Below are 27,962 nucleotides of genomic sequence, written 5' to 3'. Positions count from 1 at the left end.
GGTATGTTACAACCGCACCCAGAGAGACTGAGTGAGAAAGACTCACTTTCTTTAGTATGAGAGAAAAGGTGGATGGGTGAGCAGAACAGTGTGGACAAATTTACTTTCTTTTGTCTAACTTTGAAAGCTTTCAGGCTTCTTTTTTGTTTTAGCACAGCTGTCCAAAGAGAGGAAAGTGGCCAGGGCAGTGGCAGTTGAGGCAGTCTCCTTGAGCATGAGCAGTTACAGTACGTCTTCGCTGCAGACTTAACTTGGGCTCTTGCTCATGTGCCCCTACCCTAACTTGTCTCTTGACTACGCACAAAACCCTCTCACCCAAGTTTAGTGGTGCTTTCAACCCAGGCTAGCATGGGATTAGAGACTAAGGGTACATCTACACTACGGGATTATTCCGATTTTACAGAAAATGGTTTTGTAAAACAGATTGTATAAAGTCGAGTGCACGCGGCCACAGTAAGCACATTAATTCAGTGGTGTGCGTCAATGTACCGACACTAGTGTCAATTTCCGGAGCATTGCACTGTGGGTAGCTATCCCATAGTTCTCGCAGTCTCCCCCGCCCCTTGGAATTCTGGGTTGAGATCCCAGTGCCTGATGGGGCAAAAAACATTGTCGTGGGTGGTTCTGGGTACAGCCTCATCCCTCCCTCCATGAAAGCAGCAGACAACCGTTTCACGCCTTTTTTCCTGGGTGAACTGTGCAAACGCCATAGCACAGCACGCGTGGACCCTGCTCAGCTCAAGACCGCAAACGTGGACATTGTAAACACCTCGCGCATTCTCATGCAGTCTATGCTGAACCAGGACCTGCAAAACCAGGCGAGGAGGAAGCAGCTACAGCAGTACAGCGACGAGCATGATGAGGACACGGACACAGAATTCTCTCAAATTGCAGGTCCCTGTTCTTTGGAGAGCCTGCTGGTAATGGGGCAGGTTCTAGACATTGAACGCTGATTTTGGGCCCGGGAAAGAAGCACAGACTGGAGGGACCGCATAGTTTTGCAGGTTTGGGACGATTCCCAGTGGCTGCGAAACTTTCGCATGCATAAGAGCACTTTCATGGAACTTTATGACTTCTTTCCCCTGCCCTGAAACGCCAGATTACCAAGATGAGAGCAGCCCTCACAGTGGAGAAGCGAGTGGCAATAGCCCTCTGGAAGCTTGCAACGCCAGACAGCTACCGGTCAGTTGGGAATCAATTTGGAGTGGGAAAATCTACTGTGGGGGCTGCTGTGATGCAAGTAGCCAAAGCAATCATTAAGCTGCTGCTACAAAAGGTAGTGACTCTGGGAAATGTGCAGGTCATAGTGGATGGCTTTGCTGCAATGGGATTTTCTGACTGTGATGGGGCGATAGATGGAACCCATATCCCTATCTTGGCACCGGAGCACCAGGGCACCCAGTACATAAACCGCAAGGGGTACTTTTCAATGGTGCTGCAAGCACTGGTGGATCACAAGGGATGTTTCATCAACATCCACGTGGGATGGCCAGGAAGGGTTCATGACACTCGCGTCTTCAGGAACACTACTCTGTTTAAATGGCTCCAGCAAGGGAATTAATTAAGGGGACAGACATGGCCATTCCTATTGGCCAGAAAATAACAGTTGGGGATGTTCAAATACCTGTAGTTATCCTAGGGGACCCAGCATACCCCTTGATGCCATGGCTCATGAAGCCATACACAGGCAGCCTGGACAGTAGTCAGGAGTTGTTCAACTACAGGCTGAGCAAGTGCAGAATGGTGGTAGAATGTGCATTTGGCCGTTTAAAGGCGTGCTGGCGCACATTACTGACTCGCTCAGACCTCAGCCAGACCAATGTCCCCATTGTTATTGCTGCTTGCTGTGTGCTCCACAGTCTCTGTGAGAGTAATAGGGAGACCTTTATGGCGGGATGGGAGGCTGAGGCAAATCACCTGGCCACTGATTATGCGCAGCCAGACACAACAGCGATTAGAAGAGCACACCAGGAAGCGGTGCGCATCAGAGAAGCTTTGAAAATGAGTTTCATCACGGGTCAGGGTACGGTGTGACTGCTGTGTTTGTTTCCACTTGATGAACCCTCCCTCCCTTGATTGACTCATTTCCTGTAAGCAACCCACCTTCCCGCTTCGATTACAGCTTGCTTTCTAAGGGAATAAAGTCACTATCATTTAAAAATCATGTATTCTTTATTAATTCATTATAAAAAAAGGGAGAGAACTGACAAGGTAGCCTGGGTGTGGTTTGGGAGGAGGATGGGAGGGAGGGAAAAGGCCACTAAAAAAACTTCAAAGTAATGACAGCTTTTTGGTTGGGCTGTCCACGGGAGTGGAGTGGGCGGGGTGGGCGTGTGCACGAAGCCTTCCTCCACGCGTTCTTACCAGTCTGGGTGAGGAGGATATGGAACGTGGTGAGGGTGGTTACTCAGGGGCTGCAGTGGCACTCTGTGATCCTGCTGCTGTTCCTGAAGCTCCACCAGACGTCGGAGGATGTCAGCTGATCTTCCTGCCTACACCTCTGATCTTCCTGCCACCACCTCTCATCTCGAGCGTCCCTCCTGTCCTCACGTTTGTCCCTCCTGTCCTCACGTTCACTGGCATCTTTCCTGTAATTTGATACCTCGTCCTTCCACTCATTCAGATGAGCTCTTTCTTTGCGGGCCATTTCCATGATTTCCGAGAACATTTCGTCTCGCGTCTTTTTTTTCCGCCACCTTATCTGAGAGAGCCTTCGGGATGGAGTAGGGAGGCTTGAAAAATTTGCAGCTGCATGAGGGAGGGGAAAAAAGGAGAGAAGTATTTAAAAAGATACATTTTACAGAACAATGGTTATACTCTTTCACGGTGAACAACACTATTCACCTTACATAGCACATGTGATTTCACTACAAGGTCGCATTTTGCATCTTAATATTGAGTACCTGCGGCTCTGGTGTTAGAGATCTCACAGACGCAAGTCTGGGCAGCAGAATTCAGCTTGCATGCGTCCATGGTAAGCTATCGTCTTTCGGCTTCTGCAGTCTTCACATACACAGTGCCCGCCTTTCCCAAATAGCAAGCAAATCCCGTTCAGTGCTGCTTCTTTCCTGTTAACATGCAGCAGCAGAAACCACTCCCTCATCCAATTCTCTGGAATGATCGTTTTACCCCTCCTCCCACCGCATGGCTGGTATCATGGAAGATCACTGCTACGCAAACGTGAAAAAGCTCAGCACCAATCCCCCCCACTCCCCCTGCTTGGCTACTGCAAGGAAGGATTTATTTTAAGCAACTGGCAAACAGCCCAGTAGGAATGGCCATGTCTGTCCCCTTAATTAAGTTCCTGAATTTCAACTAGGTTACTATGAACGATATCATTCTCCTGAGGATAACACAGCGAGATAAAGATTGGATGTTGCTTGAATGCCAGCAATCACCGGGACCATAAGTAGCTAGGCTTTGTCATGCAATGATATCTGATTACTTGCTACATGCATGGCGTGGTCAAGTGTCCTACCATGGAGGACTGAATAAGGCTGCCCTGCCCAGAAACCTTCTGCAAAGGCTTTTGGAGTACCTCCAGGAGAGCTTCATGGAGATGTCCCTGGAGGATTTCCGCTCCATGCCCAGACATGTTAACAGACTTTTCCAATAACTGTACTGGCCGTGAATGCATCCCAAGTCCTCAGGGCAAATTAATCATTAAAAAATGCTTGCTTTTAAACCATGTTTTATATTTACAAAGGTACACTCACCAGAGGTCCCTTCCATGGCTTCATTGTGTGGGCTAGTGGCTTGGGAGGGCTGGGAGGGTAATTCTGTCTGGGTGAAAAAAAGCTCCTGGCTGTTGGGGAGAACAGAGTGCTGTGTGCTCTCTGCAAGCTCGTCCTCCTCTTCCTCCTTCTCATCTTCCCTGTCCGCAGAATCATCAGGCATGGCTGAGATTATCAGCCCCACCTCGGAATCCACGGACAGGGGTGGGGAACTGGAGGCAGACCCCCCCTAGAATTGCATGCAGCTCAGCGTAGAAGCGGCATGTTTTCGGCCCTGCCCCGGACCTTCTGTTTGCTTCTTTGGTTTTCTGGTAGGCTTGTCTGAGCTCCTTAACTTTCACACGGCACTGTACTGAGTCCCTGGTGTGGCCTCTCTGCATCATGGTCTTGGAAATTTTTTCAAATGTTTTTTTCATTTTGTCTTTTGGAACGGAGTTCTGTTAGCATGGAATCCTCCCCCCATATAGCGATCAGCTCCCGTACCTCCCGTGCGGTCCATGCTGGAGCTCTTTTTCGATTCTCAGGAGACTGCATTGTTACCTGTGCTGATGAGCTCTGCGTGATCACCTGTGCTGGTGAGCGCTCCACACTGGCCAAACAGGAAATGAAAATCAAAAGTTCGCGGGACTTTTCCTGCCTACCTGGCCAGTGCATCCGAGTTCAGATTGCTTTCCAGAGCAGTCAAAATGGTGCACTGTGGGATACCGCCCGGAGGCCAATACCATCGATCTGCGGCCACACTAACCCTAATCCGACATGGTAATACTGATTTCAGCGGTACTCCTCTCGTCGGGGAGAAGTGCAGAAACCGGTTTAAAGAGCCCTTTATATTGATATAAAGGGCCTCGGTGTGTGGACGGGTGCAGGGTTAAATCAATTTAACGCTGCTAAATTCGGTATAAATGTGTAGTGTAGACCTGGCCTGGGTTCCACTTGGGCTGGTAACCTTCTCCTTTGGAGTGAGAACACACACCTAGTGACAGGAATGGGGAAACACAGCACCAGTGAGGACGTGATGACTCAGCCATGGCTTTTCAGACTGGCTGCTCACTGTTGTGATAGGCGACCCCAGTGTTGACCAATCACTCAAGTTAACTCTGTAGTGAAGACCTACCTAGAGCGGGGTTTCCTAGGTAAGTTGATCTCAACTTGCTTAAACAACAAGGAGTCCAGTGGCACCTTAAAGACTAACAGATTTATTTGGGCATAAGCTTTCATGCCTAAAAAACCTTACTTCTTCAGATGTTCTTTAATCACAAAAGCTTATGCCCAAATAAATCTGTTAGTCTTTAAGATGGCACCAGACCCTTTGTTGTTTTTGTGGATACAGACTAACATGGCTACCCTCTGATACTCAACTTGCTCGTTACCACAGGAGGAGAGAGGCATTTTCTAAAGTATTAAAAATATGCACTGTGTATGGATCTTCCTCTGAGACACATTGTGTGTGGTAAGCAGTCAGATAAACTCAGTCTAAGCAAACAATATGGCTGCAGTGAAGGCACTTAAAACCACCCCTGCCTCCCCAAATCAAACAAGATAGGTCAATCTGCATTATGAAATATACTTACTGACTAATGGATATGGTTGGACCTATTTATTTAGAAGGTATTAAATCATGAGCCAAATACCATGATCCTTAGCTAAATAAGACTTCCCTGGGCTTCAGTGGGAGTTTTGCTTAAGTAAAGATCACTGACTATGGCTCTGTGGTATTACCAGTTTTTTAAAATAAGCTTTTAATGGGGCTAAAGATATTGAACTCCTTTGTAAAGTACTTTCAGACCTAACAATGAATAGTGCTGTATACGAGCTAGGTGGTATTATCATTAATTATTATTGGCTTTTACTGAACTGTAGCCTGCAAGGGGCTAGAAAATGTTTCTAAAATGGTTATTTAAAAGATTTTAGGTTGATCTTTTTGATGTTTTCCACGGCAGTCTTTCCATTGTCATTTGCAGGATCCGAGGTCTATAATATAGACAGAACACGTATATACTATAGAATAGATCTATGAAGGCTGTCCTCCCTGTCACAGAACTTCTGTTTATGGAGAAAGCTGAACAGCTGTTATGTGACTTAGGGTTTTCAGATTTCACAGCAGTTAAGGCAAGCCTATGAGAGATTGAGATCATCATGTGCCATCTAAGCAATATGTTAAAAAAAAAAATTGATGAACGTACAGCTTGAGCAATATCATGGATTTCTCTGTCATCTCGTGGAAGAATATGAACCCTAACTCGGCTTCAATACAGATGAGATAGCCATGTGCAAACGCACCATTCCAGACAGTATGTTAGCCTTTATGTGTCAAGGTATTGCTGGTGCAAAGAAGGCAAAAGGCAAATGAACACAAATACTGCCAGTAGGTATGGATGGAAGTTAGAAGTCTGAATCCCTCTCTTTGAATAACAAAAAGTCATCGCTGCTGCAACACAATGCTAAGAGAAGTGCTTGGATGAGATGGGAGAACTGTTTTAGAAAAGAAAAAAAATGCTATGCAGCAGCTGTATAGCCTGTAGAAATAATTGGAAGTTTACAAACAAGTTATTCTTCCTGTTGCAAAGACAAGATGATCAATACAGTCACAGGCTGAAGATGTTGCCCTCACTAATTTTGAAACGCAGTATCATTTCCTTGTTCTTTGCTGGGTTCTGCACATTGTTGAGGCAGAATGTGACAAGTATACAAGGCAAAAACTCTGAAACTATTTTTGTTCTTTGCGAAGAGAGGTCTGGAACCTGCAACATTAACACACATTTCCAGCTCCTATAGAATGGCAGGGTTTCACTCAAACTATACTGGCATCTCTGCTGTACAGTCTGCAGCGACGCAGTTGCTGACGCTTAACAAGAAGTTCGTTCTTCCCAAGATTGACAGACAAATTTTGACCAGTACAAACAACTTGACGCTGGGATCTCTATGGGAGCAAGGAAAACCTGATTCACAGCTGTGTACTGGACTGCAGCCCATACATGGAGAAGTTTCAGATAAGGGTATCAGCAAATCAAGCACCATCAGCAGTTATACCAGCTAGAGGCAAAATTCTACCTTCCAATAGGCAGTGGCGTGCTGGGGAAGAGGGAGAAGGTGAAAAGCCTGAGTGATGGGGCCTGGAAGTAGTAGTCTTTGCCCACGTCCAGACTAACCCGCGGCATCGGCGGGTTAAAATCAATTGCTCGGGGATCGATATATCGTGTCTAGTCTGGACGCGATGTATCAATCCCCGAGCGCGCTTACATCGATTCCGGAACTCCATCAACCCGAACGGAGTTCCAGAATCTACACGGAGAGCCGCGGACATCGATGCCGCGCCGTCTAGACTGTTGAGTACCTCGATTTTAGAAATTCGACTTCAGCTACGTTATTCACGTAGCTGAAGTTGCGTATCTAAAATCAATTTTAATACCCTAGTCTGGACGTGGCCTTTGAAAGGCATAAAGCTTCCTAAGGCACTGGGGAAGGGGGACTGGAAGTGTTTCTTGCTCTGCTTTTGGAAAAGTATAGCTAGTGGACCATATTATACAGCTTTGTTAGGTCTTGATCCGGCAAGATGGTGAGCACCATGGCCCCAGTCCAACAAAGCATTTAAATATGCGCCTCACTTTAGGAATATGGATCGTCCCATAGAAGACAATGGGGCTACTCCTTGTGTTTATAATTAAGCGCAGTTTGAGTGTTGCTAAGTTAGGCCCAGAGTGCTGCTGAGCACTCTTCCACAAGGAGTCTAGCACCTGAATGGATAAGGGCCTGGTCGTCTTGCTCTCTATTTTCCTCCTCAATCACATACCCAGAGGACAGTGGAATGGAGCCTTAAATACCCCATTTTTAGGCACAAGTGGTGTTAATTTATATGAAACCTTTCATAATTCTCAGTCACTGGTTTATCAAGTTCACAATCAGCAAGTTTCTTCATTGTGCTGTGAAATTTGAAAGCCATTATCATTTGTAATAACCAAGGTGCACTAGCCATTTGTTGTTTTTCAGCTATAATGTGCAGTGTCTGTGTGATGAGAAACACCACATGGCACTCTGGGGTTTGTATTTGTTATAAGCCACGATCTGAAATGCTTTTTAAAAATTAAGGGTTAATAAGCATGCATAATTTTAAAGGCAAATCAATGTGCAGTAATGTTGGAAAACAAATGTCTTTTTGTGCAATAATATTTAAACATGAAAAGGTGCTGTTATATTGAACAGATGAACTTCTTGCTATAGTTTATTACCCTTATTGAAAAATCCCATTAAGTTTAATAGGTTTCTATAGAAAATTAACAGAATTCTAGAGCAATCGCTCTAAAATGCATACACTGTACACTGTAATTCATAGCACATGATATCCTTTCTATAGAATTTAATTATATAGAGCAGAATAGCCCCGCTTCCAGAATTCTGTAGGTTGGATTAAAATTCTGTGGAAATGTTTTCATTCTCTAGTAAATTATTCTAGCTTTTCTAGAAGGGAAGGAAACATTTCAAATGGGAGAATTTTGACTAGCGCAGGGGTTGGCAACCTTTCAGAAGTGGCGTGCCGAGTCTTCATTTATTCACTCTAATTTAAGGTTTTGCATGCCAGTAATGCATTTTAACATTTTTAGAAGATCTCTTTCTATAAGTCTATAATATATAACTAAACTATTGTTGCGTGTAAAGTAAATAAGGTTTTTAAAATGTTTAAGAAACATCATTTAAAATTAAATTAAAATGCAGAGCCCCCCAGACCGGTGACGAGGACCTGGGCATTGTGAGTGCCACTGAAAATCAGCTTGCGTGCCATAGGTTGCCTGCTCCTGGACTAGTGTCTAGTTTCATTGCAAAATGTTCAGCCCTCTAAACGCTTAACTTTATGAATGCTCCATTTCAGAGTATATTTAGCTTGTCGTTGGCTCATGGCTGTGCAAATAAGCAATGTGCCTTATGGGTTCAGTCCTGTTCTCACTAACAGCAACACTACCACTAATACCAAAGCTCCCAATGACTTGAGTGAGAGCAGGAACTGGGCCTTGTAGTTTATATTTTTGTGCTGTGAAGAGAATGTGTTGCTCTCTCTGCACTCTTTGCTCAGTACTTCAGCCCCTTGGAAGGGAAATTCTGTCCTGTTTAAGTTTAGCACAATCCCTGAAGACCTCTGCTCTCCTCAGCTTTAAACCAAAATATTTAGCAACTGAACTTTAAAACCCTTTCATGCTTTTCCCAAAAGAGACACATTTTATATACTTCATGAACTGTTTGAGTTAGCAGTTCCTGGCTGCACATTTAAGGCCAGACTGTAGAGCCCTTACTCATATTGGTGAGCACTTAGGCCTTGTCTACATTGGCAAGTTTCTGTGCAGTAAAGCAGCTTTCTGTGCTGTAACGCCTGAGGTGTACACGCTGCCAAACCACTTAGTGCGCAGAAACTGTGCAGTTGCAGTGCTGTAAAAAACCCCGCCCCAACGAGAGGCGTAGAGCTTTCTGCTCCAGGACTACAGTGCTGCTGTGCCAGTGTAGACACGCTAGTCAATTACAGTGCTACGATTGGCCTTGGGTAGGTGTCCCACAATACCTGTTCTTGCCTCTCTGGCCATCGATTTGAACTCTACTGCTATGCCCTCAGGTGACCAACCATCAGCCCCATCCCATAAATTCCTTTGGAAATTTGAAAGTCTCCTTCCTGTTTTCTTCATGATGCGTGCAGTGGTCTCAGCGCATCTTTCCAGGTGGCCATGCCTGCTCCACGCACCAGATGATCCCCTTCTTGGAGCAATGCTGAGCTGCTGGACCTCATCGGCATTTGGGGAGAGGAGGCAGTGTAGTCCCAGCTGCGCTCCATCTGTAGGAATTATGATACCTACGGACAGATTTCACAATGCATGACGGAAAAGTGCCATGACCAGGACAAATCGCAGTGCAGGGTCAAAGTGAAGGAGCTGCGGAATGCCTACCACAAGGTGCGGAAGGCAAACCACCACACCAATGCTGCGCTCATGAGCTGCCGGTTCTACAAAGAGCTGGATGCAATACTTGGTGGTGAGCCCATCTCCACTGCGAAGGCCCCTGTGGATTAGGGTGACCAGATGTCCCGATTTCTGACGTGTTGGTCAGAGCAAAGTCCCAATTTTGGGGTATTTTTCTTATATAGGCTCCTATTACCCCTCACCCCCTGTCCCGATTTTTCACACTTGCTGTCTGGTCACTGTACTGTGGATACTTTGTTAGCGTGCCAGTCGAGATTGGAATGAGCCAGGAGGAGGAAATCTTGGATGAAGTGGGGGAGTGACCCAGTGGCAGAGGATGACTTGGAAGCCAGTGATGCATGCAGTCAGGAGCTATTTTCTACCCCAGAGGAGCCTCGCCAGTCACAGCAGTCAGATCTTGGCGAAGTGCAAATAGGAGAAGAGGCCCCTGGTAAGTGGATCTGATTTTGTGAATTGCTGAAGCGAGTTGTTGGGGGCAGGAGGGTTGTAGAAAGCAGGTTTGTCTCCCACCACAATCCTAGTTTGAGCAGCGGAACAGGCTGTTGATACACTCCCTCATTTCCCGGGAATCTCCCTCAGAGAGCTCCAGGAAACTCTCGTGGACATACTGGGCAATCTGCTGCTGCAGGTTCCTCAGCAGTGCTGCTTTGTTTCTTTCCCCTTTAATAGTAACTTTCCTGCACCACTGTCCCATCATGGGTGGGGGGGGGGATGAGGGGGGAAGGGGAGGAAGAGAGACACAGATGGGACCATTGCTGCACACAGGTGAGCCGCATAAGAGCCAGGGTGGAAGCTGCAGTCTTGGAGAGGACCCTTCCTTGATTCCCTACTCACCTTCACAGTGAGGTATCTTCCATAATGATCACATCCTGTGGAAAGTGTAGGGACAGGAAGGATTATCAGGCCCCCCCACAGTGCTGAGTCTCCCCAAGAGCCATGTGCCCAGTGTACTGCAGGGTCGGGAACAGTGATTTCCCCTGCCCATGTGGCTACTTACCATTTTGGGGGTCTTGTGGCTCATGTGTGCTTTCCTGGGGTCAGCCAGTTAGTAACAGGTGTGTGAGTACTGGCTGTGTTTTAAAGCACCGAATCAGTGTTGTCTGTGTTGCAAACAATACTGCTTCTGTAAAATGTTGCATTTAAACTTCACAGAGATGACCTTGGGAGCACAGCCTCCCTCTTCATTATCGACGGCAGAACGGTGCGCAGCATTAGAAAGTGGCAAAGAAGAACTAAGGAGGACTTTCTCCATAAGCTGATGATGCACTCTGCTAACGAGAAGCAGAAATTGAAGGACTGGTGGGACAGCGAGAAGAGAGGCCAAAAGGAAAATGCAGCACACCAGAAAGAAGCCACAGAGCGGCTCTTAAACGTTATGGAGTGCCAAGTGGACACGCTCCAGGCGATACTAGCTCTTCAAACCGAGCAGCTCCACGCCCGCCCTTCCCTGCAGCTGCTGTCGCAAAACTCTTTCCCACGCACCTCCCCCACACTGCCAACACACAGTTATCAACCTCCTGGATCCACTCTCTACCTGCAGCATTCCGTTCCTCAGTCCAGCAATGTGGACTCCCAGTACCCACGGCACTCAACACCCATCCCTCTGCAGTTTGGCCCTGCTGAAGTACAGCACCCATGGCATCGTACTCCAAAGGAGAAGGTTGGGTATGATTCCTGGACGGAGGCAAATCTGTAGCCTTCCCCGGACCCCTCCTCCTCTTGAGACCTTCCATTCCCCCCTCCCCCTTCCTGCTGATGAATTTTTTCATTTGACTCTCTCCTCCAGTTATTTTAATAAAATAATTGTGTTGGTTTGAAAGCAATCTTTATTCTATTAAGTGAAAGCAAATAGAGCACTGCAAAGCAACATACAATTATATTAAGCCCCTTTGGTGCACATGATGCAAGAATCACCTCCTAGCATTACAAGCACTGCAATCCCGAGCACAGCAACAAATATTAGTGGCTTTCAGCTTGAAATTTCTGCCTCAAGGCATCCCCTGATCCTTGTGGCCGTGTGCTGTGCCCTTCTAATAGCCCTAATTTCTGGCTGTTCAAACTCAGCCTCCAGGCGCTGAGCCTCTGTGATCCAGCCCTGAGTGACACTTTCACCCTCCTATTATGGAGCATACAGCACGTGGCTATAAGCACAGGAATATTGTCATTGGCCAGGTCCAGCTTCCTATACAGGCATCACCAGCAGGCTTTTAAACAGCTAAATGCACACTCAACAGTCATTCTGCACTTGCTCAGCCTGTTGTTGAACCACTCCTTGCTGCTATCAAGTTGCCCTGTGTATGACTTCATAAGCCATGGTATTAAGGGTTAGGCAGGGTCTCTCAGGATCACAATGGGCATTTCGATTTCCCCTACGGTGATCTTCTGGTCCAGGAAGAAAGTCCCTTCTTGCAGCTTCTTGAACAGGCTAGTGTTCCAAAAGATGCATGCGTCATCCACTTTTCCGGACCAGCCTGCGTTAATGTCTGTGAAATGCTCATGGTGATTTGCAAGCATCTGGAGAACCATTGATAAATACCCCTTGTGATTAATGTACTCAGTGGATAGGTGGTCTGGTTCCAGAATTGGAATGTGTGTGCCATCTATCGTCCCTCTGCAGTTAGGGAAACCCATTTTTGCACAGCCAGCCACAATGTCATGCATGTTGCCCAGAGTCACGGCCTTTGGAGCAGGATGCAATTAATGGCCCTGCACACTTCCATCAACACAAGTCCAACGATCGACTTTTCCACTCCAAACTGGTTAGCGACTGATCAGTAGCTGTCTGGAATTACCAGCTTCCACAGTGCAATCGCCACACGCTACTCCAGTGACGGGGCAGCTCTCTTTCTCGTGTCCTTGAGGTGCAGGGCTGGGGCAAGCTCATCACACAGTTCCATGAATGTGGCTTTCCTCATGCAAAAGTCCTGTAGCCACTGCTTGTTATCCCAGACTTGCATCATGATGTGATCCCACCACTCAGTGCTTGTTTCCCGAATCCATAAGCAGCATTCCACTGTGGTCAGCATCTCTGTGAATGCCACAAGCAATCTTGTGTTGTGGCTACTATGCATGGCGAGGTCAATGTCGCACTCCTCTTACCTTTGTAGTTTAAAAAATAACTCCACTGCCACTCGTGACGTGTTGGTCAGAGCAAGCAGCATTCTGGTCAGCAGTTCAGGATCCATTCCTGCAGCCCGAAGAGGAAGGGCAGGGTGCACAGCATGCAAACCGTTGAAAGAAAGATGGTGCCAAATGCAGACGGAAGCACAGGGATTGCTGGGATGCGAAGCAATGCATCACGGGGCATTAGGACAGGACCCAGGATGCCCCGTGACCCCCTCTGTCTTCTGGCAAGTCTTAGCAGTAAAAGAGAAAGAGGTGCTCTATGGGATAGCTGCCCAGAGTGCACTGCTCCGAATAGTGCTGCAAGTGTCATAAATGTGAACATGTTATTGCGCTGGCAGCTGAGAGTGTGAATAAACAACAGTGGTTTTCCTTCTGCGCTCTCTGGCGCTGTAACTTTGTCGGTGTAGACGTGCCCTTACTCACACGGCTAGTCCTCTGTTAAGTGCTCCCCAGAGCAAATGGAGGTTCCCCAATCTAGTCCTTAGATACTATGCTTTAGTTCTGTCAGGGAGCATCAGTTCTCAGCTTCAGTGTTGCAACCTATGGTGGTTCACAAATCTGTTTTCTGGGGTTGCAACACTTTCTCTAGCATCTCTGGTTGCAAACATAATACTTAGAATATAAATTGTTGAAGTAGTAGAGGTTATGGAACATCTAGCATGTGACTAATTACACAGAATTAAAGGGAACTGAAGTATGAAATGACTGACGGTGTACTTAGACATAAAATCTGAGCACTGGGATTAAAGGAGTCTGTGTTAGGTTATCATAGGAGAAAAACTTGGGTGTTTTGTGGTCATGGGCTAAAGAACTCCTGCTGTGAAAGCAGAAAATCAAAGGGGCTTTACAAATCTACAGAAAGCCAGGGTTCATGTTGACAAGACAGGAGAGCGACAAGGGCTAAATGTTGTAACCTTTGCACGTGCAAGTGGTTTCATTGAGTAGTACTAATTCATGCGTCTTACTGAAGTCAATAGGAGCAGAAGATGCTGAATTTGGCCATAGGTTAGTGACCTAAAAATCTAGACTTTTAAAATGGATATGAAATGAGAGGCTCAGGCTAATGCCACACTGGCCCTGACAGTATTTTTGCCCAGTTTTCTTACAGTGCCAATACGAAAATAATCAGTTTAGAGGTGGATAAAATTAGAATTTGCTCCCTTAGACATAGTCTGAGGTACTGCCCAAGTCCTCCAACAGCTAGAGCTTTTTGTGTGTTATATTCAGTAGCAGCCCCCCAAAAGATACATTTCTGTTGCCTGGGGTTAACAACTCCTGAGATTTCTGAAGTCAAGCTAGTACATTAACACCTTAGATTTAGGTAGTGCATGGCTACAAGCAAGTGTCTTTGGATGATAGAAGCAAATCAGACATTGCTTTTGTACATCACAAGAGATTATTCCATTTTAGTGCTATGCCCTTTGGCTTTACAAATGCACCTGTAATGTTCCTGAGGTTAATGAAAAAAATGTCTTGGTAAAATTAATTTACCATAGTTGTTTTTCCTCTGTCGATGACAAAATATTAGAACTGACTACATACAAGCAGTATTGCCAGACCTGCATGCATTGTTTGCTACAGTTCACAGAGTACGGCATCATTTCATTATTTAATGCCAGCAGTACTTTCATCAATGTAGTTTTATATTAATAAAAGAAAAACAGTTTGGCTTTTTTTCCAGTAAACTTGCTACGATAGCTGGTGTGATGGGGTGAACCAGCCCATCACAAGCCCTGAGCTGGTTAATGTGGGTAAGAGCAGTGTTTTTCAAACTGTGGGTTGCAGCATGTAAGGCACTGGGTCACCTTGCTCTGGTCAGCACTGCGGACTGGAACGTTAAAAGTCCCATCGGCGGGGCTGCCTAGCTAAGGCAGGCTAGTGCCTACCTGTTCCGACACCACACTGTGCCCCAGAAGCGGCCAGATGCGGGTCCGGCTCCTAGGCAGAAGGGTCACGGAGCTCCCTGTGCTGCCTCTGCCCCGAGCAGCAGCTCCACACTCCCATTGGCCAGCAACCGGCCAATGGGAACTGGAAGGAGGGTGCCTGCAGGCGCGAATTGCGCAGAGGTGCTTGTGTGCCTCCGCCTAGGAGTCAGGGTATTATTTACCCTGGCGGTGGAGGTGCTATTGGTGTAGCCCCAGCAGTGTAAGCCCCTGTGCAGACACACTGTAAAACTGTAAGCTGTGATTTGCGTCTGTGCAGCTTAGAACTGCGGTAAACTGCCCTAGTCGCTCGTTGCAGCAGAGCAGTACATCTACACTAATGCAGCTATATCATCGTGGCTACTCTGCCAACTACTAGTCTGCGTGGACAAGGCCTCACACTAAAAGGAAATTGTTGTGCAGAGTTCACTTCTGTCCTGAGCAGCTTGCTGGGCTCTAATGCAAACTGCAGTGATATGTCACTATACTGCCACCTTGTGCAAAAGAGAGCTGAATACAGATGACTGACTCAGAAGTGTTGTAAGTAGTACTGAGGCCTGGCCACAACTTAACAATTAGATAGTCCTAACTGCATTGCTCAGGGCTGTGAAAAGTTTTGCACCCTGTGAGATGTATTTAGGTCAGCCTAACCCACCAGTGGGATTCATCTGCTGACCTAGTTACTGCTTCTTGTGGGGGTGGAGTAACAAGAGCAGTAACAATCTCTTCTAGCTGTGTTGGGAGGGAGCATCTACAACTACAATGTGGTGCTATCGTGGTGTAGTGTAGACATGTCCTAAGAGTCAGAAATGAAACTAAGGGCAAAATGTTTGTTGCAGTGTTGTTGTTTTGAACTAATTTTTAATCACCAGCAATATGCTGGTTTTCTGTAAAATGCAAATCTAGAGACAGTTTTTGCTTTGGGGCTATTTCAGTCTAAAACTGGTCTGGTGTTCAATATTTTGCTGGTCATTCTGATCTCAACTGGGAGAATATTTCCATTGTGATAGCACCCAGAGACCTCAATACAGACCCATTGTGCTAGGTGCTGTACAACCCCTCAATATTACTCCTCTGTACTGAGGACCTTATGCCTTTCCAAGAAGAAGAGCAGAAAAGCAAAACTGGTCACCTCTGGGTAGGACTAAGAAAATGGCTTTGCCTTAAGACTCTTGTCAGCTACACTTCACCCACCTCAGAAACTACAGAAGCTGAATGAATACATCTTTTCATCACATGTCAGAAATTATATCAGTCATTCAGAGAATATAATTTGTCATTAAAATTGTTGAGGGGTTGTAAAAGGTGACCAAGGACGATGACAATTATATTAGTAGAACTTATAGTCCCAAAATATGTGAAACTCTGGAGAGTTTCAAACTTCAAAACATCAAAAATAAAATCAAGACAGTAACTATACAGTAAACTCTTAGCAGGAGATGAAATAGCATCAGGTGAATAAACCACACTGTGTTGTACTTACACTTCAGTGTATACCATATAGAGCAGTATAAACAAGTCATTGTAGGAATTTTTAGTTTGTATTGACTTCATTAGTGCTTTTTATGTAGCCTGTTGTAAAACTAGGCAAATATTAAGATGAGTTGATGTACCCCTTGGAAGACCTCTGCATGCCCCCAGGGATACGCTTATCCCTTGTTGGGAACCACTGAACTAGAGAATACGAAGGGACTGCCTGGATGTAACTGGAAGAAGATTTTGGCCCTTATATAGCTGCCCAACTGCTCCCATCTTCAGTTCCTCTTGCTTGTCCCATTCATTCTCCCATCTGTTGTGCAGCTGGGGGCACAGATTGTACCTGTAAATACCACCACCTAGCCTTATGCTAGGGCAATAAGAGATTGAAATGGATTTCTGACACTACTCACTGTCCTCTCACAAATTGAGACAGACAGTTCACTTAGAATAGTGCCCCTGATCTGAATGAGTGTGTCATAAACCTAGCTCATTCACTAGTTATGCCTTAATGAAGAAAGATGTAATCGTCCCTGTGACAGTCAATCCTGGCAGATATAGAGAATGGGGAAGTGCAGATATAACTGTCCTAGAATGGTGAAGAGCATATTGCCTGTGAGCTGGTTAACTAGAGACACCTGAGGCTGGTTATGGGCTGCCTGTGACCTTTTAAAAAACCCAGCTTCTGGTGAGAGCGGAGAGGAGAGACTGAAGAAGCTGTGGGAGGCTGGTCTCTTTCTTATGAAGCAACCATTGCTAATAGACTGTTTGGGGAAGGACTGGCACACAGATGCTAGCATAAGGAGGCAAGGCCCCAGGTTGGGGGCAGGGCAAGTTATTCCCCTTTTGTGTTATGAGCTTGTTTTGTTTGGCTAAAAAGTATCCTTGAGGCCAGCCTTGTAAATGTGGAGGAATAAAAAACCCAAATGAGGAATAAAAACTCTCCACAGTGGGACTGATTTGCCCCCTCAACCAGAGGAGGAACTGCTGTGCCTGGTGAGATGAAGGAGGTGCCCTGCCATGCTACCCGTGGGGAAAAATAATGTGAAATAATTTAGACATATAAACCAAAGTAACTCGCAGTGCTTAAAAATATTACTTAACGAGTGAATGTGTAAAAAAGGACATGATGGTATGCCATGCGTATTGCATCTCTTCTATTCCACAGTAGATGTGTTCAGTTTACAAATACAGGCTGCAGTTAAAGTCAGTGGCATTCTTTGCAGATGCAGGGATCTGATTGCAGGGCTCAGGCCATAAAGATATTTTTTCCTTTAATTGCAAATGCTGCCTAGAATCTGAAATCCAAGCTGGTTTCTTTTCTTCTTCTGCATCATCACCAGTACTAAAGATTCTGCAGGCAAAATTATGGCCTCTGTTTCCCCTGTGCAACTCCTGTTTTATGTCCAAGACTGGCTGTGGGGAGTGGGAAAGGAGGGAGCAAGCTAAAAAAGTGTGATATGGAATCAGTACAAAACAAATGTGCAACCCTTCAGTACTGTTTTCACAGGGTCACTTTTCAAAGGAGAGACCCCCTCTAAAACTGTCAAGATAGATCCAGTGCAAGCCTCTGATCTTCCTAAAACCTATACTGTTGCTAAACTTTTGTTTGCAGGCTCAGAGCCCAAATTAGGGTATATCTACACTGTGATAAAACACCCCTGGCCAGTCTGTGTCAGTGACTCAGGCTTGTGGGGCTATAAAATTGCAGTGTAGATGCTGGAGCCTGGTTTCTGGGATGCAGGAAGGGTTTCAGTGCCTGGACTCCAGCCCTAACCCAAGTGTTTACACTGCAGTAAAAGCCCTGCAGCCCAAGCCACACAAGGCTGAGTCAGCTGGCAGGAGCCAGCCAGGGGTTTTATTGCTGTGTAGACACCCTGGAGGTCAGATGGGAGTAGACAGCCCTGATGAGATCAGCAGTGGAAGAGAGAGTGTGAATTAAAGAAGATAGCTCACTCGGCATGCAGGAAGACAGGCTGTTCCAAATGTAGGAGGCAACATAAAAATTGGAATGAAATGAAGAGTAGGAGGAGACTGAAGAGAGAGACCTGACTGGAAAACAAATCCTTAGGAGCACATAGGAAAGTGAAAGCTGAAATGCAGAATATATGTAGGGCCTTGCAGATGAGGACGGGGAGATGGAATTCATGCTGAAAGAGAGGGGAAACCAAGAAGGGGTCAAAAGGACATGCTGGTAAAAGTGAACACTGCACCCCATTCACTATGCAAGCACATACAGGATGCAACTTTTCTAGACATAAGCACAGGAACGTTCCTTATTTCAGCTTCAAATGCAGTAATAAAACCTGGTTTGATTTGATATCCTTTCCTGGTGAGCATCTGAAGTGCTGGTGTGTTGCCTCCCAGAAAGCTGTCTGTGTGATGAGAATATTTTCTTCTTCAGATAAATGAAATAGGTTGAAGTGTTTCCAGTTTCAGAATGTTCTTACTCCAGTAGATGCTGATAAACTTGTAAATTAAGATTTCTCAAAGTGCTAATTATTCCTGAGGCATTCTTGTTTAGCAAGTTTTCAGATTGCTAATTTATGGTTACAATAATTTGAAAATCTAGACTGTGTGTGTGGTGCAGGGCTGGGGGATAAAGAGAAGCTTCTGTGATTTTCCAGCTCCTAGATCCACTGATGTTTAAAGTCCCAGCTGCACAGTAAAATTGTCATATTAGGGAATGTAACAGGGTAGCTGGCCCATTCAGTGAAACTAGTCTCAGAACTCCTGTTCTAACCCAGGTGTTCTTAGTTGGGCCAGTGAAGAGGGTGGGGCACCACCAGTGGAGCTAGCTGAGGCCTGGTGGAAACTAGTCTCAGAACAGAGCTAGCGAGGAGAAGGTTGGGAGAGAGAGCTGCCAGAGAGCAGGTGGTTCCTCACGAGAGGGCTGAAGGGAAGAGAGCAGCAAGTAGGGTTTGCTGGCTGGTGTGCCCAAGCCAGAGAGAGTGATCAGCTGGCTCTAGGTCAGAGAGCCGGAGCCCAGGGCCAGAAAGGGCTGAAGAAAGAGGGAGCAGCAGAGGGTCTTACCTGATGGTGTCTCCTTGCCGAAGAGCTGGGCCCCAGAGGACCCATAAAAGGGCTAGGGGGAGTGAGGGATGCTGTGCTAGCAAGGATGCTCCCAGGGGTGGGAATTCCTGCTAGGAAGAGTGGGGTTGCACCCCCAAAGGAAGGGTTGGGGTGGCTTTCCTGGCAGAAGGACAGAAGAGGACTGGCAGAGTCTGGGTGTGGCAGAAGAAGCCAGAATGGGGTAAGTATTATGTTAATGCCTAGAGGATATGTGATTTTTAAGGACTGTGTGCGGTGGGGTAATATGGGCCATGTTTTGGGACTTTTGTTACAGATTGCTGGCACAATGCTTGTCCTTAAGCTGTTGTTGGACTAGAGGACAAGATGCTCTGAAGTTATTGGGGATCCAAGAGGGAAACAGCTGAGGTGCCACTTGCAGGTGCCCAAGAGGAGGCTCTTGCTTACAGGGCACCAGGTTACAGCATAGTAGTCTCCCGATACAGTTACAAGTTGTCTTGTAGTGTCTAGGATCAAAGCACGTTGAACCATGCTCAGTGGGTCAGTTACAATTATAGGCTATGAGCCTGAAACGGGCTCTATGCAGGCAGTTCCCTGCCTCTGTGCAGGGCCCTCTCATGGCAGTGGGTTTCTGCGTGGGTGCGGAGCTCTGCCTGTGCAGAGACAGTTAGAGGATTGGGGCCATAGTGCAGATGAGCCCTGAGCTCCTCTCTTTGCCCAACTTTTCCCCACTCTCCCTGACCCTACTAGTAAATACAATACTTGTATTGTGCACTAATAAAATATCACAGTGACAGATTTGTTTGGTAATTCTTCTATGGTAATAAACTGGAGGATCTGATTTTAAGAGTGCGCCATAAACTAATGTTATGGTGGAGAGTGGGCTACGTCTGGACAAATCTGCTTTTCTCATGAGTATCTAGTTACCACAATGGTGAGAATGCTATGGGCTCAGTCTTGCAAAAGTGCTGAGCAACTTCAGCTCCCATTGACTTCAGCAGAGTAGCAGACCCATGCCCTACAAAAGCAGAAATAGATTGTATGTATTTTATCTGATGAGCCTTTACATCTTTACTTGTAAGAAAAATAACTTGTTTTTTAGACAATTGAGATGAAAACAATGATAATCTTCAGGGCCGGCTTTAGGCCGATTCGCCCGATTCCTGGGAATCAGACCCCACGCCTAAGAGGGCCTCGTGCTTTAGGCGCCTTTTAAATTTTTTTTACTTACCCTGGATGCTGCGCTCTGCTTGGGGGTCTTCCATGGCCCCGCTCCCCTGACCAAAGGGCCGGTGGGAGCGCGGCTGCCCCACAGCCCCGCTCTCTCACCTGGAGCTCTGACCAGAGCGCTGCAAGCCCCGCGGGCCCGCTCTCCTGCGGCCGGAGCACGACAAGCCCCGCGGCCCTGGCTGGAGCTCCGGCCGAAGTGCGACAAGCCCCACAGCCCTGGCTGGAGCTCTGGCCGGAGCACCGCAAGCCCCGTGCCCCCGGCTGGAGCTCTGGGCCCTTTAAATAGCCCCCAGAGCCCTGGGGTAGCATGGGGCTCTGGGGGCTATTTAAAGGGCCAGAGCTCCAGCTGCCTCTGTCACCCCGGTCCTTTAAATAGCTGCCGGAGCCCCACCGCCCCCATGCATTCCCCAGGGCTCCCACGGCTATTTAAAAGGTCCAGGGCGGGGTAGAAGCAGGGGAGCCCTGGGCCCTTTAAATAGCCCCCAGAGCCCTGGGATAGTGGGGGGCTTGGGGGCTTTTTAAAGGGCCGGGGCTCCAGCTGCCTCTGCTGCACCCCCTGCCCTGCCCGCACCAGCCCCTTCCCCCGCTGCCTGCAGCCAGCTCTGCACCCCTGCCCACAGCCAGCCCCTACCAAACCCTCTGCCCTGTCTCCAGCCAACCCCTGCTGCATCCCCCTGCCTGAAGCCAGCCAGTCCCATACCCCTGTCTCCAGCCCTGCCAACCCCTGCTGCACCCGTGTGGCCCTGCCTGAAGCCAGCCCGCTCCACATTCCCCTGTCTCCAGCCAGGCCCGCACCCCTTGCCCTGCCTGCAGCCAGACCCTACCTCCAGTCAGCCCCTGCCCTGCCTCGAACCAGCCCCATGTCCACTGCTGCCCTGCAGTTCCCAGGCCAGTAACCTGCACACATGCTTCAATGAGGGGGGCAGGAAGCAGCGGGGACCCACATGTGCACACCCCCAGGGAGTGGCGGGGACCCACACGCGAAATGGCAGTCGTTAATAAGCAATCAACAGCATATATGATGCAAGGTACATAATATACAATTTTATTATTTATATAGTTACGGAAAGTAAATAATACATGGAAGAAATGGAAGGCTTTTTTTTACACTTTTTTCTTTTTAAGTCATCCCTGCCAGGGCCCTGCTGAAAGTGTTCGAATTGGGCCCCGCACTTCCTAAAGCCAACCTTGATAATCTTATACGAGGAGCAAGCAGATTTTATAGTGTAAGGTTGCCATTTCTGGGGTATGGCCAAAATAAATATACAGATAACACTATGAGCCTGAGCAAATACAAAAGTGTTTCTTAAAAGTGATAAGTAAGGGGTATAGGCAGAAGTGGAATTGGGTGGATGATTTCCATAAGAAGGGAGCTATAGAGCAGCTGATTATTACTTACATGATTAGGAGAGAAGGGGAAAAACAGAAGAAGAGGAAAAACTTCTGGCAGACTTGATACATGGGTATAATACCATGAAGATGTTTTGGAGTAGCTATTTACGTTTTGACAATGAGTGCTGTAGCCTATTGACCAAACCTTCTAAACCAGTATTTATGAACTAGAAAGGCCTTCTAAACTCGTATTGCCAGAAGCTGGGAATGGGCAACAGGGGATGGATCATTTGATGATTACCTGTTCTGTTCATTCCCCCTGGGGCACCTGGTATTGGCCACTGTCAGAAGTCAGGATACTGGGCTAGATGGGCCATTGGTCTGACCCAGTATCGCTGTTCTTACTTTTTTGTGTGGTTGCTGTTTAGAAATCTGAGGCCCTCGTGATTCTTTAAGGTTAAATAATATATTAGTAGGAGAGAGATGGAAATTGTTTTTATACAGTAGTTATGGATAGGGTGACCAGACAGCAAATGTGAAAAATCGGGGGGAGGGGGGAGGAGGGAGGGAGTGGAAGGGGTGTAAAAGGATTCTATATAAGAAAAAGACCGAAAAATCGGGACTGTCCCTATAAAATCGGGACATCTGGTCACCCTAGTTATGGATGAGATTTATTACTATGTGGAAATGTGAATTCATTAAGCTAATATTAAGAAGGATAAACATCTGTATAATGCAGGGGTTCTCAAACTGGGGGTCGTAACCCCTTGGGGTGATGAGGTTAATATGTGGAGAGTCACGAGCTTTCAGCCTCCACCCCAAACCCCGCTTTGCCTCCAGCATTTACAATAGCGTTAAATATAAAAAAGTGTGTTTAATTTATAAGGGAGGTCACACACATAGGCTTGCTGTGTAAAAGAGATCACCAGTACAAAAGTTTGAGAACCACTAATATAACATAAATGATTAAATCTTCTTTTCATGTATTAACAACAAAAATAACTTAAAATCCCCTGCGTTTATTTAAAAAAAAAAAGAGGCTATATTTGGATTCTGGTGCCTTTTAAATATTCCCTTTTATTTCCAGCAGAGGGCAGATTTGTGTCATAAACCTTCCATATGTTCATTCTATTAGAATTGAATTCTGAAGTACATCGGTCTGTTCAAACATCATTAGAACATCAGTCTCTTCCTTTGGTAATTTTCCTAGCAAAGTACATTAGAGAGAAGATCAGACCCTAAGAATAAAACAAACAAAATCCCAGTAGCAACTTCTCATCTTGTTAAAGGATTGGGTTAGCCTGCTGTGCACAGAGGAAATGCCAATTCTTTCATCTGATTCCTAAAATCTCCATTGGATTGTTTCTCCTGGTGATTGTTTGCACATTTATCCCATGCATTAGAATGCAATATTCAAAATATTTTCCACACTCATGTCAGATGATGATAATCAAATGACATTGCTCCTGTTGCAAAGACATGAAATAGGTAGCATTTTAAAAAAGTTATACTAGTGAAACCCAAACATAATTAAGGCCAGGAGGCTAAAAATGGGGGAATGCCTGATACGGTTCTGTCATGCAAAACACTCTAAAAAAAGCCCTGGCTGTTGTATCATGGTGACAAGCCCTGACATGGTGAGCCGCATGCCCATGTTTGTATAAGTCATCTGAATGCTGAAATGCTCCCCTAGTTCCAAAGCAACGTGTTGTGGCAGTGCTGGCTGGGGGAGTTCTGAAGCAAAGATGCATGCTTTGCTAATTTGCATGTCATTGCCCAGAATCCTCTTTTCCCTTACGGCTGTTTCATATAGCAGTCATGGTATGGGAACCAACAGGCATCAAGTTTATGCATATACTTACTGCTTTAATGTCTTGTCACAGCTTCCTTCAGCTCCTCTGTGTGTTGAGTCTCATTTCTCAGTTGCAGCCTGTCCTCTGGCCAAAATTAGATTATTAATGTAAATGCTCTCACTTTATAGGCATCTACACACACATTAGCAGTTGTTGCTGTTTACTTTGTTCTCTCATATGTATGCCCAACATGTTCTTGCTGTTCTAGGCTTGCTTGGCTTTTTCTCCATATTCCTTTTTCCACCCTGCCTTTGTTTGAACAGTAAATGTTTTGTGAAATATTACATGGCATTGCAGACAATACGAGTGCAGTGTTACTGTGCGCTGATAGCTTGGAGTATAGTCTAGCATTCTAATAATTACAGAGAAATACACTGAGTATAGTGTGGAGCTGACAAATTTTAGCACTGCTCCATGACTCCATGAGGGCCATTTTTCATGGATGAGTATATTGCATGTCACTTGTCAGGGGTGTGCTGCCACTTAATACCCTCTGCCCAACCATGGCACAGCTGGTATTCCCTGCCTCAGTTTCCTTCCTTAAGGCTGGTGTACTTGGCTTCCTAGAGACTGGTCTATGCTAGAGATGTGACTTAATCCTTCAGCAAAGTCACAACAAACACAACCTTTTCCCAGGGTACCAAGGTCCAAACTGAAAAGTCCCAAACAAACAGAAAGGTTCCCCTGCCCTTCAGGGATTTGCTTCAGCCTAACCTCTGGGCTCTGTTCCCAGCTCCATTCTGGGCTTTGTGCCTCATGTCCTTCCCAGCTCTAGTATAGGACCCTGGGTTCCCTGGAGTAACCCTTTCCTTGCACACCCTGGCTCAAGGCCTTCCAGAGGAGAGACAGCCTGCCTACTCCCTGTCGTTTGCACTCTACCCCCTCCTGATTTCACTTTTATAAGACCCAGGTACCCCTTAATCTGTCACCTGGCCATCCTTAGTCCTTCCCCCTTGAGCTGGGAAGTCACTAATTAATTATGCCACAAATGTGGCGCTCCCCCCACCCCCAAAAAGAGCCAGTCACCCTTTGACCTTTTCCCCCCTTCCCCTCACATTTGGGTCTGTCTTTGTCTGTTTAGATCAGGCACTCTTCTGGACAGGGACTGTCTCCCCCTCTGTACTTGAAAAACATCTATCACATTTTGGGCACTACCCATATAATAGTTAAAGTCATCACTGTTCAGGGTAATGTGACGTAGTATCCAGAGAGAGCCTGAACTTCATGAAAAATCAGGGAGCTTGCCTTAAGTGTCCTTCAGTTTGGTGGTCACATTTCAACAAGGACCCTGCGTGCCTTTGGCACAAGAGCGTCCCCAGGGCTGCCGAGAGCGGGTTCGGGCCCCTGTGAAAAATTTTTTCAGGCCCCCCAGCAAGGGCGGACTGGCTAAACAGGGCAGATGAAGCCAGGCCTCCTTCTGGACCTCCGGGCCCTGGTAATTTGTACCAGCTTCCCCCCTCTCTTGTTGGCCCTGAGTGTTCCTAGCTGTTTTGCCAGCCAGAGCAGAAAGTATTTTCTGTGGCCCCTACCCCTCTCCAAGCAGCTGAAGTGGGATGGGGGTCGTGGGGATGAGGAGAAGGAAAACTGAGTGGCGTGGTTGTCCAGTACCTCCTGGAAGTTGGCACCTAGCCCTACTTGCCACTCCTAGAAGTGGGCTTGCTTTGGCACATAACTGAGTTGGCCAGTTTTGAACCTGGGTCTCCAAATGTGAAGGACTAGTATATGAATTCACTAGAAAACCTGCCCCCAAAGAAAAATACCTTTTCTAATTACCATCGCATTTATGATAGTTACTAGGGCAGAATAATGTTTTGTGACCTTTGGATAGTCCCATTATTACTACATAATCTTGCAGTGCAAGCTTTGCAAAGGTCACTATAAGAGTTTAAAAAAAATCCAACTGTGATATATGCCCTTAAACACAGTGAAAAGTACATATTCTGACAACTATAGCGACATTTGCACCATAGGGCGTAGTGCAAAGGTTATGAACCATTATTCAGCACTAGCAGCAATGTTATCCTTTTATTTTTGCCTGGCGGATACAGGATGACATTTGTGCTCCTGGAGGAAGTGCCTGTGAATATCAATAACTTAAAACATGCTGCCTGGGGTGTGTGTGTGTGGGGGGGGATGGGACTGTCATTCTCCCACTGAAATCAATGGGAGTTTTTGCTATTTATTTTAATGGGAGCAGGATTGGGCTTGAATTTCCAATGATAGTTCATCAAAAGTGAGATGACTACATGGCTGAAAAAACATTTTTAATGAAGACATAGAAACTTTAGGTCACCTTACATACGATATAGGGTAAAACACAGCAAATGTAGTACTAGGAGGATGGGTTTTATCATTGGTTGTCTTGAAAGGCTTTTGGATCATAATACAGTTTAGCACTTATGCCAAAGTGAACAAACATTGGCTGATTTATCTTCACCACACTCCCATGAGGTAGGTAAAGAACTGTTCCCCCATTTTACAGAGAAACAGAGAGATTTGAGCCAATATTTTCTGTCTTGGATGGCTAGTGTAATGCTCCTAAATCCATAGATACATAAGCTCCTAAAACAAGTGGCCTGGCTTTTTCAGAGCTGTGGGAATTCCTGAACCTCACAGACTCTGGCCCTATGCTACTTGTTTACACATGCTCAGCATCAGAGTTTTTAAAGCAAAGGTATATGACAGTTTTCTTCGCCAATCTAATCTGAGATGATAATGGAGCCCTCAGGGTGAGGGAAATTCTGTCTGCAACTGCAATACATGTTGGCCCCTGTCTAGAAACACACCCTAAGCAATCAAAATGTTGGATAAGATATACAAATCTGAAAAGAATACCACACCTTCTCCTGTGTTCCAGGACAAACCTATCTGGATACAATGAACTATATGAAAGTTAAGTCGCATGACTAATGATGATAGCACCTGTTTACTCTTTGCTTTCAGCCATGGTGTGTCAGTTCCTAAGGTGAGTGCATGGTGGGGGAAGACATAATGAACCATTCCCTCTTCTCTTTTTGCTCCTGCACAAGAATCAGACACAAGTCTTTGCACTTCAGGAAGTGCAGGGGCTGCTCCCACCTAGCACTCCCAGGGACAAAAAGCACCCCAGAGTATGCCTCTGGTCCTTCGTGCTGACCAGAGGTGCTAGCTAACCCCATGAGGAGGGGAAGGAATCAAGCTGTATTATCTGGGAGGATGATAGTGCAGTGCACATTGTTACCCTGTGCTTCATGGGGCTTGGGGAGATACTGTGCCTTCTGAGACACATCCCACCTCTGGATCTTCCTCTTGGGGCGGCAGTGCCCACACTGCCTGCAATTTGGGCTAGTGACTAAAAGGCGCAATCTGTCTCTTTTGTTTGTTTTGGTGTTTTATAGTAGGTAAAAATGTCAAGTGTGTTTCCCCCCTCCTCTCCCAAGAGTGCTTCCATTTTCTGTGGGCAGTTTTGCACCTGGAGTGGACTGTGCCCATAATTTTGCACCCACAGTTCATTCATCTTTTTCCTGGCAATTCACCTGTGGGTGTCAGCTTGTGGGATCCTTGTTAAAGGTGCAGAGCTGTGACCACAGAAATGGACTGATCTGAAAAGGGGACCACAAATTTGCTGCTAGTTAAAAACATATGTAGTTTTCCTCTGTTAATTTTATGCATCTTGTGGCTACAGAGAGGTACAGCATGTCATCATGAGGAGCTTTTCATAAATCAGTTACAGAGAGTCTTGCCAGTGACTGCAATGGGTCAAAGATTTCACTCTCATATTTTTTAAATTAAAAATTATGTTGCTCAAATGCTGTACTACAAAGGACTAAACTGGTGTTAATTTCACAAATAGCAGTTTAGATTTGCATGTATATCAAGAAAGAGAAGCTGAATCCATCATATGGCTTTTCACTGATTTCTCAAAGCTGTTGAGTGACGTTGATGGCAGACCTAAGCGTTGGGAGAAACGGCTTGGCCACAGACTCTCTGTGAGTGCCTCTTTGACTCGCTTTCATTTTTCAGCCATAAAATACTTCACAACCCACAGTGTTTGGAGGGTGGCTGTCCTGATATATTGCTGTGGAAAGCAATTGCAAGAGTAGTTCAAATGAGTGAATAGTTACAGTGGGCAACATTTTCAAACATTTTCACCTAAATCACTTGGAAGCTAAGTGCCATTTTCAAAAACACACAAATCACAAATGATTTTGAAAATTGCATCCACTCTGTCTATAACAGTGCCCCACTAATAATCTGAACCCTCAGCCCAGCCAGGCTTCTGGTTGGATTATGTACTTTTAATTTATTAAGGACCAGATTCTA

General features: G+C 46.1%; 1 long non-coding RNA gene across 1 annotated transcript; it reads left to right on the top strand.

Moving 5' to 3' along the window:
* Nucleotides 1-4,895: 4,895 nt before the first annotated feature.
* LOC115644881 lies at nucleotides 4,896-25,596 on the top strand. The gene is made up of 4 exons (XR_003998616.1): nucleotides 4,896-4,978; nucleotides 6,796-6,798; nucleotides 13,455-13,459; nucleotides 25,586-25,596. It is a non-coding gene; the product is annotated as an uncharacterized LOC115644881 (long non-coding RNA).
* The last annotated feature ends 2,366 nt before the right edge of the window (nucleotides 25,597-27,962 follow it).

Source organism: Gopherus evgoodei, chromosome 2 (genome assembly GCF_007399415.2).
Source record: "Gopherus evgoodei ecotype Sinaloan lineage chromosome 2, rGopEvg1_v1.p, whole genome shotgun sequence".
In the NCBI taxonomy this organism is placed as follows: Eukaryota; Metazoa; Chordata; order Testudines; family Testudinidae; genus Gopherus; species Gopherus evgoodei.
This window is presented reverse-complemented; position numbering and strand designations above follow the sequence as displayed.